Raw genomic sequence first — 13,102 nt, forward strand, 5'->3', positions numbered from 1 at the left:
GTACGTACAAAAATAATTAAAAAGGGAATGCAACACGAGGACTTCCGAGGAGGTCACCCATCCTAGTACTACTCTCGCCCAAGCACGCTTAACTTCGGAGTTCTGATGGGATCCGGTGCTTTAGTGCTGGTATGATCGCATCCGACATGTTACCCCCGGCTTCATCCCTTATGCTTCCCACTCCCACGTCCGCTACAAAGACAGCTATACATTCTTACTACCATTACAACCGTCGCCTACTAATGGATAATGCCCTATACTACTTACTCTCTCGCTCAACTACGAAGGCGAGTTTACCACGATTTCCATCCCTCCCTCTATACCGCAGCAACACGTATTTTACACCCCTTTCAGAACGCGCTTTTCGCGCCCCAACTCTCCATAGACGCGTGACTAATGAGCTCCGAGCTAAAACATATCGCAAATGTCAAAAATATGACGACAGGCTTAATATATATCACGCACGTGCGTTCTGTTCCTCACGTACGTACAAAAATAATTAAAAAGGGAATGCAACACGAGGACTTCCCAGGAGGTCACCCATCCTAGTACTACTCTCGCCCAAGCACGCTTAACTTCGGAGTTCTGATGGGATCCGGTGCTTTAGTGCTGGTATGATCGCATCTGACATGTTACCCCCGGCTTCATCCCTTATGCTCCCACTCCCACGTCCGCTACAAAGACGGCTATACATTCTTACTACCATTACAACCGTCGCCTACTAATGGATAATGCCCTATACTACTTACTCTCTCGCTCAACTACGAAGGCGAGTTTACCACGATTTCCACCACTCCCTCTATACCGCAGCAACATGTATTTTACAACCCTTCCAGAACGCGCTTTTCGCGCCCCAACTCTCCCTAGACGCGTGACTAATGAGCTCCGAGCTAAAACATATCGCAAATGTCAAAAATATGATGACAGGCTTAATATATATCACGCACGTCCGTTCTGTTCCTCACGTACGTACAAAAATAATTAAAAAGGGAATGCAACACGAGGACTTCCCAGGAGGTCACCCATCCTAGTACTACTCTCGCCCAAGCACGCTTAACTTCGAAGTTCTGATGGGATCCGGTGCTTTAGTGCTGGTATGATCGCATCCGACATGTTACCCCCGGCTTCATCCCTTATGCTTACCACTCCCACGTCCGCTACAAAGACGGCTCTACATTCTTACTACCATTACAACCGTCACCTACTAATGGATAATGCCCTATACTACTTACTCTCTCGCTCAACTACGAAGACGAGTTTACCACGATTTCCACCCCTCCCTCTATACCGCAGCAACATGTATTTTACACCCCTTTCAGAACGCGCTTTTCGCGCACCAACTCTCCCTAGACGCGTGACTAATGAGCTCCGAGCTAAAACATATCGCAAATGTCAAAAATATGATGACAGGCTTAATATATATCACGCACGTGCGTTCTGTTCCTCACGTACGTACAAAAATAATTAAAAAGGGAATGCAACACGAGGACTTCCCAGGAGGTCACCCATCCTAGTACTACTCTCGCCCAAGCACGCTTAACTTCGGAGTTCTGATGGGATCCGGTGCTTTAGTGCTGGTATGATCGCATCCGACATGTTACCCCCGGCTTCATCCCTTATGCTTCCCACTCCCACGTCCGCTACAAAGACAGCTATACATTCTTACTACCATTACAACCGTCGCCTACTAATGGATAATGCCCTATACTACTTACTCTCTCGCTCAACTACGAAGGCGAGTTTACCACGATTTCCATCCCTCCCTCTATACCGCAGCAACACGTATTTTACACCCCTTTCAGAACGCGCTTTTCGCGCCCCAACTCTCCATAGACGCGTGACTAATGAGCTCCGAGCTAAAACATATCGCAAATGTCAAAAATATGATGACAGGCTTAATATATATCACGCACGTGCGTTCTGTTCCTCACGTACGTACAAAAATAATTAAAAAGGGAATGCAACACGAGGACTTCCCAGGAGGTCACCCATCCTAGTACTACCCCCGCCCAAGCACGCTTAACTTCGGAGTTCTGATGGGATCCGGTGCTTTAGTGCTGGTATGATCGCATCTGACATGTTACCCCCGGCTTCATCCCTTATGCTCCCACTCCCACGTCCGCTACAAAGACGGCTATACATTCTTACTACCATTACAACCGTCGCCTACTAATGGATAATGCCCTATACTACTTACTCTCTCGCTCAACTACGAAGGCGAGTTTACCACGATTTCCACCACTCCCTCTATACCGCAGCAACATGTATTTTACACCCCTTCCAGAACGCGCTTTTCGCGCCCCAACTCTCCCTAGACGCGTGACTAATGAGCTCCGAGCTAAAACATATCGCAAATGTCAAAAATATGATGACAGGCTTAATATATATCACGCACGTCCGTTCTGTTCCTCACGTACGTACAAAAATAATTAAAAAGGGAGTGCAACACGAGGACTTCCCAGGAGGTCACCCATCCTAGTACTACTCTCGCCCAAGCACGCTTAACTTCGAAGTTCTGATGGGATCCGGTGCTTTAGTGCTGGTATGATCGCATCCGACATGTTACCCCCGGCTTCATCCCTTATGCTTACCACTCCCACGTCCGCTACAAAGACGGCTCTACATTCTTACTACCATTACAACCGTCACCTACTAATGGATAATGCCCTATACTACTTACTCTCTCGCTCAACTACGAAGACGAGTTTACCACGATTTCCACCCCTCCCTCTATACCGCAGCAACATGTATTTTACACCCCTTTCAGAACGCGCTTTTCGCGCACCAACTCTCCCTAGACGCGTGACTAATGAGCTCCGAGCTAAAACATATCGCAAATGTCAAAAATATGATGACAGGCTTAATATATATCACGCACGTGCGTTCTGTTCCTCACGTACGTACAAAAATAATTAAAAAGGGAATGCAACACGAGGACTTCCCAGGAGGTCACCCATCCTAGTACTACTCTCGCCCAAGCACGCTTAACTTCGGAGTTCTGATGGGATCCGGTGCTTTAGTGCTGGTATGATCGCATCCGACATGTTACCCCCGGCTTCATCCCTTATGCTTCCCACTCCCACGTCCGCTACAAAGACAGCTATACATTCTTACTACCATTACAACCGTCGCCTACTAATGGATAATGCCCTATACTACTTACTCTCTCGCTCAACTACGAAGGCGAGTTTACCACGATTTCCATCCCTCCCTCTATACCGCAGCAACACGTATTTTACACCCCTTTCAGAACACGCTTTTCGCGCCCCAACTCTCCCTAGACGCGTGACTAATGAGCTCCGAGCTAAAACATATCGCAAATGTCAAAAATATGATGACAGGCTTAATATATATCACGCACGTGCGTTCTGTTCCTCACGTACGTACAAAAATAATTAAAAAGGGAATGCAACACGAGGACTTCCCAGGAGGTCATCTATCCTAGTACTACTCTCGCCCAAGCACGCTTAACTTCGGAGTTCTGATGGGATCCGGTGCTTTAGTGCTAGTATGATCGCATCTGACATGTTACCCCCGGCTTCATCCCTTATGCTCCCACTCCCACGTCCGCTACAAAGACGGCTATACATTCTTACTACCATTACAACCGTCGCCTACTAATGGATAATGCCCTATACTACTTACTCTCTCGCTCAACTACGAAGGCGAGTTTACCACGATTTCCACCACTCCCTCTATACCGCAGCAACATGTATTTTACACCCCTTCCAGAACGCGCTTTTCGCGCCCCAACTCTCCCTAGACGCGTGACTAATGAGCTCCGAGCTAAAACATATCGCAAATGTCAAAAATATGATGACAGGCTTAATATATATCACGCACGTGCGTTCTGTTCCTCACGTACGTACAAAAATAATTAAAAAGGGAATGCAACACGAGGACTTCCCAGGAGGTCATCCATCCTAGTACTACTCTCGCCCAAGCACGCTTAACTTCGGAGTTCTGATGGGATCCGGTGCTTTAGTGCTGGTATGATCGCATCCGACATGTTACCCCCGGCTTCATCCCTTATGCTTACCACTCCCACGTCCGCTACAAAGACGGCTCTACATTCTTACTACCATTACAACCGTCACCTACTAATGGATAATGCCCTATACTACTTACTCTCTCGCTCAACTACGAAGACGAGTTTACCACGATTTCCACCCCTCCCTGTATATTGCAGCAACACGTATTTTACACCCCTTTCAGAACGCGCTTTTCGCGCACCAACTCTCCCTAGACGCGTGACTAATGAGCTCCGAGCTAAAACATATCGCAAATGTCAAAAATATGATGACAGGCTTAATATATATCACGCACGTGCGTTCTGTTCCTCACGTACGTACAAAAATAATTAAAAAGGGAATGCAACACGAGGACTTGCCAGGAGGTCACCCATCCTAGTACTACTCTCGCCCAAGCACGCTTAACTTCGGAGTTCTGATGGGATCCGGTGCTTTAGTGCTGGTATGATCGCATCCGACATGTTACCCCTGGCTTCATCCCTTATGCTTCCCACTCCCACGTCCGCTACAAAGACGGCTATACAATCTTACTACCATTACAACCGTCGCCTACTAATGGATAATGCCCTATACTACTTACTTTCTCGCTCAACTACGAAGACGAGTTTACCACGATTTCCACCCCTCCATCTATACCGAAGCAACAGGTTCTTTACACCCCTTTCACAACGCGCTTCAACTCTCCCTAGACGCGTGACTAATGAGCTCCGAGCTAAAACATATCGCAAATTTCAAAAATATGATGACAGGCTTAATATATATCGCGCACGTGCGTTCTGTTCCTCACGTACGTACAAAAATAATTAAAAAGGGAATGCAACACGAGGACTTCCTAGGAGGTCACCCATCCTAGTACTACTCTCGCCCAAGCACGCTTAACTTCGGAGTTCTGATGGGATCCGGTGCTTTAGTGCTGGTATGATCGCATCCGACATGTTACCCCCGGCTTCATCCCTTATGCTTCCCACTCCCACGTCCGCTACAAAGACGGCTATACATTCTTACTACCATTACAACCGTCGCCTACTAATGGATAATGCCCTATACTACTTACTCTCTCGCTCAACTACGAAGGCGAGTTTACCACGATTTCCACCCCTCCCTCTATACCGCAGCAACACGTATTTTACACCCCTTTCAGAACGCGCTTTTCGCTGCCCAACTCTCCCTAGACGCGTGACTAATGAGCTCCGAGCTAAAACATATCGCAAATGTCAGAAATATGATGACAGGCTTAATATATATCACGCACGTGCGTTCTGTTCCTCACGTACGTACAAAAATAATTAAAAAGGGAATGCAACACGAGGACTTCCCAGGAGGTCACCCATCCTAGTACTACTCTCGCCCAAGCATGCTTAACTTCGGAGTTCTGATGGGATCCGCTGCTTTAGTGCTGGTATGATCGCATCCGACATATTACCCCCAGCTTCATCCCTTATGCTTCCCACTCCCACGTCCGCTACAAAGACGGCTATACATTCTTACTACCATTATAACCGTCGCCTACTAATGGATAATGCCCTATACTACTTACTCTCTCACTCAACTACGAAGACGAGTTTACCACGATTTCCACCCCTCCCTCTATACCGCAGCAACACGTATTTTACACCCCTTTCAGAACGCGCTTTTCGCGCCCCAACTCTCCCTAGACGCGTGACTAATGAGCTCCGAGCTAAAACATATCGCAAATGTCAAAAATATGATGACAGGCTTAATATATATCACGCACGTGCGTTCTGTTCCTCACGTACGTACACAAATAATTAAAAAGGGAATGCAACACGAGGACTTCCCAGGAGGTCACCCATCCTAGTACTACTCTCGCCCAAGCACGCTTAACTTCGGAGTTCTGATGGGATCCGGTGCTATAGTGCTGGTATGATCGCATCCGACATGTTACCCCCGGCTTCATCCCTTATGCTTCCCACTCCCACGTCCGCTACAAAGACGGCTATACATTCTTACTACCATTACAACCGTCGCCTACTAATGGATAATGCCCTATACTACTTACTCTCTCGCTCAACTACGAAGGCGAGTTTACCACGATTTCCACCCCTCCCTCTATACCGCAGCAACACGTATTTTACACCCCTTTCAGAACGCGCTTTTCGCGCCCCAACTCTCCCTAGACGCGTGACTAATGAGCTCCGAGCTAAAACATATCGCAAATGTCAAAAATATGATGACAGGCTTAACATATATCACGCTCGTGCGTTCTGTTCCTCACGTACGTACAAAAATAATTAAAAACCGAATGCAACACGAGGACTTCCCAGGAGGTCACCCATCCTAGTACTACTCTCGCCCAAGCACGCTTAACTTCGGAGTTCTGATGGGATCCGGTGCTTTAGTGCTGGTATGATTGCATCCGACATGTTACCCCCGGCTTCATCCCTTATGCTTCCCACTCCCACGTCCGCTACAAAGACGGCTATACATTCTTACTACCATTACAACCGTCGCCTACTAATGGATAATGCCCTATACTACTTACTCTCTCGCTCAACTACGAAGATGAGTTTACCACGATTTCCACCCCTCCCTCTATACCGCAGCAACACGTATTTTACACCCCTTTCAGAACGCGCTTTTCGCGCCCCAACTCTCCCTAGACGCGTGACTAATGAGCTCCGAGCTAAAACATATCGCAAATGTCAAAAATATGATGACAGGCTTAATATATATCACGCACGTGCGTTCTATTCCTCACGTACGTACAAAAATAATTAAAATGGGAATGCAACACGAGGACTTCCCAGGAGGTCACCCATCCTAGTACTACACTCGCCCAAGCACGCTTAAATTCGGAGTTCTGATGGGATCCGGTGCTTTAGTGCTGGTATGATCGCATCCGACATGTTACCCCGGCTTCATCCCTTATGCTTCCCACTCCCACGTCCGCTACAAAGACGGCTATACATTCTTACTACCATTACAACCGTCGCCTACTAATGGATAATGCCCTATACTACTTACTCTCTCGCTCAACTACGAAGACGAGTTTACCACGATTTCCACCCCTCCCTCTATACCGCAGCAACACGTATTTTACACCCCTTTCAGAACGCGCTTTTCGCGCCCCAACTCTCCCTAGACGCGTGACTAATGAGCTCCGAGCTAAAACATATCGCAAATGTCAAAAATATGATGACAGGCTTAATATATATCACGCACGTGCGTTCTGTTCCTCACGTACGTACAAAAATAATTAAAAAGGGAATGCAACACGAGGACTTCCCAGGAGGTCACCCATCCTAATACTACTCTCGCCCAACCACGCTTAACTTCGGAGTTCTGATTTGATCCGGTGCTTTAGTGCTGGTATGATCGCATCCGACATGTTACCTCCGGCTTCATCCCTTATGCTTCCCACTCCCATGTCCGCTACAAAGACGGCTATACATTCTTACTACCATTACAACCGTCGCCTACTAATGGATAATGCCCTATACTACTTACTCTCTCGCTCAACTACGAAGACGAGTTTACCACGATTTCCACCCCTCCCTTTATACCGCAGCAACACGTATTTTACACCCCTTTCAGAACGCGCTTTTCGTGCCCCAACTCTTCCTAGACGCGTGACTAATGAGCTCCGAGCTAAAACATATCGCAAATGTCAAAAATATGATGACAGGCTTAATATATATCACGCACGTGCGTTCTGTTCCTCACGTACGTACAAAAACAATTAAAAAGGGAAGGCAACACGAGGACTTCCCAGGAGGTCATCCATCCTAGTACTACTCTCGCCCAAGCACGCTTAACTTCGGAGTTCTGATGGGATCCGGAGCTTTAGTGCTGGTATTATCGCATCCGACATGTTACCTCCGGCTTCATCCCTTATGCTTCCCACTCCCATGTCCGCTACAAAGACGGCTATACATTCTTACTACCATTACAACCGTCGCCTACTAATGGATAATGCCCTATACTACTTACTCTCTCGCTCAACTACGAAGACGAGTTTACCACGATTTCCACCCCTCCCTCTATACCGCGGCAACACGTATTTTACACCCCTTTCAGAACGCGCTTTTCACGCCCCAACTCTCCCTAGACGCGTGACTAATGAGCTCCGAGCTAAAACATATCGCAAATGTCAAAAATATGATGACAGGCTTAATATATATCACGCACGTGCGTTCTGTTCCTCACGTACGTACAAAAATAATTAAAAAGAGAATGCAACACGAGGACTTCCCAGGAGGTCACACATCCTAGTACTACTCTCGCCCAAGCACGCTTAACTTCGGAGTTCTGATGGGATCCGGTGCTTTAGTGCTGGTATGATCGCATCCGACATTTTTTCCCCGGCTTCATCCCTTATGCTTCCCACTTCCACGTCCGCTACAAAGACGGCTATACATTCTTACTACCATTACAACCGTCGCCTACTAATGGATAATGCCCTATACTACTTACTCTCTCGCTCAACTACAAAGACGAGTTAACATTATTTCCACCCCTCATTCTATACCGCAGCAACACGTATTTTACACCCCTTTCAGAACGCGCTTTTCGCGCCCAAACTCTCCCTAGACGCGTGACTAATGAGCTCCGAGCTAAAACATATCGCAAATGTCAAAAATATGATGACAGGCTTAATATATATCACGCACGTGCGTTCTGTTCCTCACGTACGTACAAAAATAATTAAAAAGGGAATGCAACACGAGGACTTCCCAGGAGGTCACCCATCCTAGTACTACTCTCGCCCAAGCACGCTTAACTTCGGAGTTCTGATGGGATCCGGAGCTTTAGTGCTGGTATGATCGCATCCGACATGTTACCTCCGGCTTCATCCCTTATGCTTCCCACTCCCATGTCCGCTACAAAGACGGCTATACATTCTTACTACCATTACAACCGTCGCCTATTAATGGATAATGCCCTATACTACTTACTCTCTCGCTCAACCTCGAAGACGAGTTTACCACGATTTCCACCCCTCCCTCTATACCGCAGCAACACGTATTTTACACCCCTTTCAGAACGCGCTTTTCGCGCCCCAACTCTCCCTAGACGCGTGACTAATGACCTCCGAGCTAAAACATATCACAAATGTCAAAAATATAATGACAGGCTTAATATATATCACGCACGTGCGTCCTGTTCCTCACATACGTACAAAAATAATTAAAAAGGGAATGCAACACGAGGACTTCCCAGGAGGTCATCCATCCTAGTACTACTCTCGCCCAAGCACGCTTAGCTTCGGAGTTCTGATGGGATCCGGTGCTTTAGTGCTGGTATGATCGCATCCGACATGTTACCCCCGGCTTCATCCCTTATGCTTCCCACTCCCACGTCCGCTACAACACGTATTTTACACCCCTTTCACAACGCGCTTTTCGCGCCCCAACTCTCCCTAGACGCGTGACTAATGAGCTCCGAGCTAAAACACACCGCAAATGTCAAAAATATGATGACAAGCTTAATATATATCACGCACGTGCGTTCTGTTCCTCACGTACGTACAAAAATAATTAAAAAGGGAATGCAACACGACGACTTCCCAGGAGGTCACCCATCCTAGTACTACTCTCGCCAAGCACGCTTAACTTCGGAGTTCTGATGGGATCCGCTGCTTTAGTGCTGGTATGATCGCATCCGACATGTTACCCCCGGCTTCATCCCTTATGCTTCCCACTCCCACGTCCGCTACAAAGACGGCTATACATTCTTACTACCATTACAACCGTCGCCTACTCATGGATAATGCCCTGTACTACTTACTCTCTCGCTCAACTACGAAGACGAGTTTACCACGATTTCCACCCCTCCCTCTATACCGCAGCAACACGTATTTTACACCCCTTTCAGAACGCGCTTTTCGCGCCGCAAGTCTCCCTAGACGCGTGACTAATGAGCTCCGAGCTAAAACATATCGCAAATGTCAAAAATATGATGACAGGCTTAATATATATCACGCACGTGCGTTCTGTTCCTCACGTACGTACAAAAATAATTAAAAAGGGAATGCAACACGAGGACTTCCCAGGAGGTCATCCATCCTAGTACTACTCTCGCCCAAGCACGCTTAACTTCGGAGTTCTGATGGGATCCGGTGCTTTAGTGCTGGTATGATCGCATCCGACATGTTACCCCCGGCTTCATCCCTTATGCTTCCCACTCCCACGTCCGCTACAAAGACGGCTATACATTCTTACTTCCATTACAACCGTCGCCTACTAATGGATAATGCCCTATACTACTTACTCTCTCGCTCAACAACGAAGACGAGTTTACCACGATTTCCACCCCTCATTCTATACCGCAGCAACACGTATTTTACACCCCTTTCAGAACGCGCTTTTCGCGCCCCAACTCTCCCTAGACGCGTGACTAATGAGCTCCGAGCTAAAACACATCGCAAATGTCAAAAATATCATGACAGGCTTAATATATATCACACACGTGCGTTCTGTTCCTCACGTACGTACAAAAATAAATTAAAAGGGAATGCAACACGAGGACTTCCCAGGAGGTCACTCATCCTAGTACTACTCTCGCCCAAGCACGCTTAACTTCGGAGTTCTGATGGGATCCGGTGCTTTAGTGCTGGTATGATCGCATCCGACATGTTACCTCCGGCTTCATCCCTTATGCTTCCCACTCCCACGTCCGCTACAAAGACGGCTATACATTCTTACTACCATTGCAACCGTCGCCTACTAATGGATAATGCCCTATACTACTTATTCTCTCGCTCAACTACGAAGACGAGTTTACCACGATTTCCACCCCTCCCTCTATACCGCAGCCACACGTATTTTACACCCCTTTCAGAACGCGCTTTTCGCACCCCAATTCTCCCTAGACGCGTGACTAATGAGCTCCGAGCTAAAACATATCGCAAATGTCAAAAATATGATGACAGGCTTAATATATATCACGCACGTGCGTTCTGTTCCTCACGTACGTAAAAAAATAATTTAAAAGGGAATGCAACACGAGGACTTCCCAGGAGGTCACCCATCCTAGTACTACTCTCGCCCAAGCACGCTTAACTTCGGAGTTCTGATGGTATCCGGTGCTTTAGTGCTGGTATGATCGCATCTGACATGTTACCCCCGGCTTCAGCCCTTATGCTTCCCACTCCCACGTCCGCTACAAAGACGGCTATACATTCTTACTACCATTACAACCGTCGCCTACTAATGGATAATGCCCTATACTACTTGCTCTCTCGCTCAACTACGAAGACGAGTTTACCACGATTTCCACCCCTCCCTCTATACCGCAGCAACACGTATTTTACACCCCTTTCAGAACGCGCTTTTCGCGCCCCAACTCTCCCTAGACGCGTGACTAATGAGCTCCGAGCTAAAACATATCGCAAATGTCAAAAATATGATGACAGGCTTAATATATATCACGCACGTGCGTTCTGTTCCTCACGTACGTACAAAAATAATTAAAAAGGGAATGCAACACGAGGACTTCCCAGGAGGTCATCCATCCTAGTACTACTCTCGCCCAAGCACGCTTAACTTCGGAGTTCTGATGGGATCCGGTGCTTTAGTGCTGGTAGGATCGCATCCGACATGTTACCCCCGGCTTCATCTCTTATGCTTCCCACTCCCACGTCCGCTACAAAGACGGCTATACATTTTTACTACCATTACAACCGTCGTCTACTAATGGATAATGCCCTATACTACTTACTCTCTCGCTCAACTACGAAGGCGAGTTTACCACGATGTCCACCCCTCCCTCTATACCGCAGCAACATGTATTTTACACCCCTTTCAGAACGCGCTTTTCGCGCCCCAACTCTCCCTAGACGCGTGACTAATGAGCTCCGAGCTAAAACATATCGCAAATTTCAAAAATATGATGACAGGCTTAATATATATCACGCACGTGCGTTCTGTTCCTCACGTACGTACAAAAATAATTAAAAAGGGAATGCAACATGAGGACTTCCCAGGAGGTCACCCCCAAGCACGCTTAACTTCAGAGTTCTGATGGGATCCGGTGCTTTAGTGCTGGTATGATCGCATCCGACATGTTACCCCCGGCGTCATCCCTTATGCTTTCCACTCCCACGTCCGCTACAAAGACGGCTATACATTCTTACTACCATTACAACTGTCGCCTACTAATAGATAATGCCCTATACTACTTACTCTCTCGCTCAACTACGAAGACGAGTTTACCACGATTTCCACCCCTCCCTCTATACCGCAGCAACACGTATTTTACACCCCTTTCACAACGCGTTTTTCGCGCCCCAACTCTCCCTAGACGCGTGACTAATGAGCTCCGAGCTAAAACATATCGCAAATGTCAAAAATATGATGACAGGCTTAATATATATCACGCACGTGCGTTCTGTTCCTCACGTACGTACAAAAATAATTAAAAAGGGAATGCAACACGAGGACTTCCCAGGAGGTCACCCATCCTAGTACTACACTCGCCCAAGCACGCTTAACTTCGGAGTTCTGATGGTATCCGGTGCTTTATTGCTGGTATGATCGCATCCTACATGTTACCCCCGGCTTCATCCCTTATGCTTCCCACTCCCACGTCCGCTACAAAGACGGCTATACATTCTTACTACCATTACAACCGTCGCCTACTAATGGATAATGCCCTATACTACTTACTCTCTCGCTCAACTACGAAGACGAGTTTACCACGATTTCCACCCCTCCCTCTATACCGCAGCAACACGTATTTTACACCCCTTTCAGAACGCGCTTTTCGCGCCCCAACTCTCCCTAGACGCGTGACTAATGAGCTCCGAGCTAAAACATATCGCAAATGTCAAAAATATGATGACAGGCTTAATATATATCGCGCACGTGCGTTCTGTTCCTCACGTACGTACAAAAATAATTAAATAGGGAATGCAACACGAGGACTTCCCAGGAGGTCACCCATCCTAGTACTACTCTCGCCCAAGCACGCTTAACTTCGGAGTTCTGATGGAATCGGGTGCTTTAGTGCTGGTATGATCGCATCCGACATGTTACCCCCGGCTTCATCCCTTATGCCTCCCACTCCCACGTCCGCTACAAAGACGGCTATACATTCTTACTACCATTACA

General features: G+C 47.3%; 26 non-coding genes and 1 pseudogene across 26 annotated transcripts; all 27 read right to left on the reverse strand.

The window, feature by feature from the left end:
* Window positions 1-24: 24 nt before the first annotated feature.
* LOC147968168 (5S ribosomal RNA) lies at window positions 25-143 on the reverse strand. The gene has a single exon (XR_015606231.1). It is a non-coding gene; the product is annotated as a 5S ribosomal RNA (ribosomal RNA).
* Window positions 144-507: 364 nt separating this feature from the next.
* On the reverse strand, window positions 508-626 carry LOC147968169 (5S ribosomal RNA). The gene has a single exon (XR_015606007.1). It is a non-coding gene; the product is annotated as a 5S ribosomal RNA (ribosomal RNA).
* Window positions 627-989: 363 nt separating this feature from the next.
* LOC147968170 (5S ribosomal RNA) lies at window positions 990-1,108 on the reverse strand. The gene has a single exon (XR_015606079.1). It is a non-coding gene; the product is annotated as a 5S ribosomal RNA (ribosomal RNA).
* A 364-nt stretch (window positions 1,109-1,472) lies between these two features.
* LOC147968171 (5S ribosomal RNA) lies at window positions 1,473-1,591 on the reverse strand. The gene has a single exon (XR_015605663.1). It is a non-coding gene; the product is annotated as a 5S ribosomal RNA (ribosomal RNA).
* Window positions 1,592-1,955: 364 nt separating this feature from the next.
* LOC147968172 (5S ribosomal RNA) lies at window positions 1,956-2,074 on the reverse strand. Its single transcript, XR_015605778.1, has one exon. It is a non-coding gene; the product is annotated as a 5S ribosomal RNA (ribosomal RNA).
* A 363-nt stretch (window positions 2,075-2,437) lies between these two features.
* On the reverse strand, window positions 2,438-2,556 carry LOC147968173 (5S ribosomal RNA). The gene has a single exon (XR_015606550.1). It is a non-coding gene; the product is annotated as a 5S ribosomal RNA (ribosomal RNA).
* Window positions 2,557-2,920: 364 nt separating this feature from the next.
* LOC147968174 (5S ribosomal RNA) lies at window positions 2,921-3,039 on the reverse strand. The gene has a single exon (XR_015605674.1). It is a non-coding gene; the product is annotated as a 5S ribosomal RNA (ribosomal RNA).
* Window positions 3,040-3,403: 364 nt separating this feature from the next.
* Window positions 3,404-3,522, reverse strand: LOC147968175 (5S ribosomal RNA). Its single transcript, XR_015606793.1, has one exon. It is a non-coding gene; the product is annotated as a 5S ribosomal RNA (ribosomal RNA).
* A 363-nt stretch (window positions 3,523-3,885) lies between these two features.
* Window positions 3,886-4,004, reverse strand: LOC147968176 (5S ribosomal RNA). Its single transcript, XR_015605944.1, has one exon. It is a non-coding gene; the product is annotated as a 5S ribosomal RNA (ribosomal RNA).
* Window positions 4,005-4,368: 364 nt separating this feature from the next.
* Window positions 4,369-4,487, reverse strand: LOC147968177 (5S ribosomal RNA). Its single transcript, XR_015606449.1, has one exon. It is a non-coding gene; the product is annotated as a 5S ribosomal RNA (ribosomal RNA).
* A 355-nt stretch (window positions 4,488-4,842) lies between these two features.
* LOC147968178 (5S ribosomal RNA) lies at window positions 4,843-4,961 on the reverse strand. Its single transcript, XR_015606016.1, has one exon. It is a non-coding gene; the product is annotated as a 5S ribosomal RNA (ribosomal RNA).
* Window positions 4,962-5,325: 364 nt separating this feature from the next.
* LOC147968179 (5S ribosomal RNA) lies at window positions 5,326-5,444 on the reverse strand. Its single transcript, XR_015606640.1, has one exon. It is a non-coding gene; the product is annotated as a 5S ribosomal RNA (ribosomal RNA).
* Window positions 5,445-5,808: 364 nt separating this feature from the next.
* On the reverse strand, window positions 5,809-5,927 carry LOC147968180 (5S ribosomal RNA). Its single transcript, XR_015605794.1, has one exon. It is a non-coding gene; the product is annotated as a 5S ribosomal RNA (ribosomal RNA).
* A 364-nt stretch (window positions 5,928-6,291) lies between these two features.
* LOC147968181 (5S ribosomal RNA) lies at window positions 6,292-6,410 on the reverse strand. The gene has a single exon (XR_015605892.1). It is a non-coding gene; the product is annotated as a 5S ribosomal RNA (ribosomal RNA).
* Window positions 6,411-6,774: 364 nt separating this feature from the next.
* On the reverse strand, window positions 6,775-6,893 carry LOC147968182 (5S ribosomal RNA). Its single transcript, XR_015606529.1, has one exon. It is a non-coding gene; the product is annotated as a 5S ribosomal RNA (ribosomal RNA).
* A 363-nt stretch (window positions 6,894-7,256) lies between these two features.
* LOC147968183 (5S ribosomal RNA) lies at window positions 7,257-7,375 on the reverse strand (annotated as a pseudogene).
* A 364-nt stretch (window positions 7,376-7,739) lies between these two features.
* LOC147968184 (5S ribosomal RNA) lies at window positions 7,740-7,858 on the reverse strand. Its single transcript, XR_015606737.1, has one exon. It is a non-coding gene; the product is annotated as a 5S ribosomal RNA (ribosomal RNA).
* Window positions 7,859-8,222: 364 nt separating this feature from the next.
* Window positions 8,223-8,341, reverse strand: LOC147968185 (5S ribosomal RNA). The gene has a single exon (XR_015606502.1). It is a non-coding gene; the product is annotated as a 5S ribosomal RNA (ribosomal RNA).
* A 363-nt stretch (window positions 8,342-8,704) lies between these two features.
* On the reverse strand, window positions 8,705-8,823 carry LOC147968186 (5S ribosomal RNA). Its single transcript, XR_015605885.1, has one exon. It is a non-coding gene; the product is annotated as a 5S ribosomal RNA (ribosomal RNA).
* Window positions 8,824-9,187: 364 nt separating this feature from the next.
* On the reverse strand, window positions 9,188-9,306 carry LOC147968187 (5S ribosomal RNA). The gene has a single exon (XR_015605983.1). It is a non-coding gene; the product is annotated as a 5S ribosomal RNA (ribosomal RNA).
* Window positions 9,307-9,537: 231 nt separating this feature from the next.
* LOC147968188 (5S ribosomal RNA) lies at window positions 9,538-9,655 on the reverse strand. The gene has a single exon (XR_015606803.1). It is a non-coding gene; the product is annotated as a 5S ribosomal RNA (ribosomal RNA).
* Window positions 9,656-10,019: 364 nt separating this feature from the next.
* LOC147968189 (5S ribosomal RNA) lies at window positions 10,020-10,138 on the reverse strand. Its single transcript, XR_015605945.1, has one exon. It is a non-coding gene; the product is annotated as a 5S ribosomal RNA (ribosomal RNA).
* Window positions 10,139-10,502: 364 nt separating this feature from the next.
* LOC147968190 (5S ribosomal RNA) lies at window positions 10,503-10,621 on the reverse strand. The gene has a single exon (XR_015606386.1). It is a non-coding gene; the product is annotated as a 5S ribosomal RNA (ribosomal RNA).
* Window positions 10,622-10,985: 364 nt separating this feature from the next.
* On the reverse strand, window positions 10,986-11,104 carry LOC147968191 (5S ribosomal RNA). The gene has a single exon (XR_015606692.1). It is a non-coding gene; the product is annotated as a 5S ribosomal RNA (ribosomal RNA).
* A 364-nt stretch (window positions 11,105-11,468) lies between these two features.
* LOC147968192 (5S ribosomal RNA) lies at window positions 11,469-11,587 on the reverse strand. Its single transcript, XR_015606530.1, has one exon. It is a non-coding gene; the product is annotated as a 5S ribosomal RNA (ribosomal RNA).
* An 828-nt stretch (window positions 11,588-12,415) lies between these two features.
* On the reverse strand, window positions 12,416-12,534 carry LOC147968193 (5S ribosomal RNA). Its single transcript, XR_015606758.1, has one exon. It is a non-coding gene; the product is annotated as a 5S ribosomal RNA (ribosomal RNA).
* A 364-nt stretch (window positions 12,535-12,898) lies between these two features.
* On the reverse strand, window positions 12,899-13,017 carry LOC147968194 (5S ribosomal RNA). Its single transcript, XR_015606658.1, has one exon. It is a non-coding gene; the product is annotated as a 5S ribosomal RNA (ribosomal RNA).
* Window positions 13,018-13,102: the final 85 nt, after the last annotated feature.

This window comes from Triticum urartu, chromosome 5A (assembly GCF_056163025.1).
Source record: "Triticum urartu cultivar PI428250 chromosome 5A, HENAU_Tu73, whole genome shotgun sequence".
NCBI classification, from domain to species: domain Eukaryota; kingdom Viridiplantae; phylum Streptophyta; class Magnoliopsida; order Poales; family Poaceae; genus Triticum; species Triticum urartu.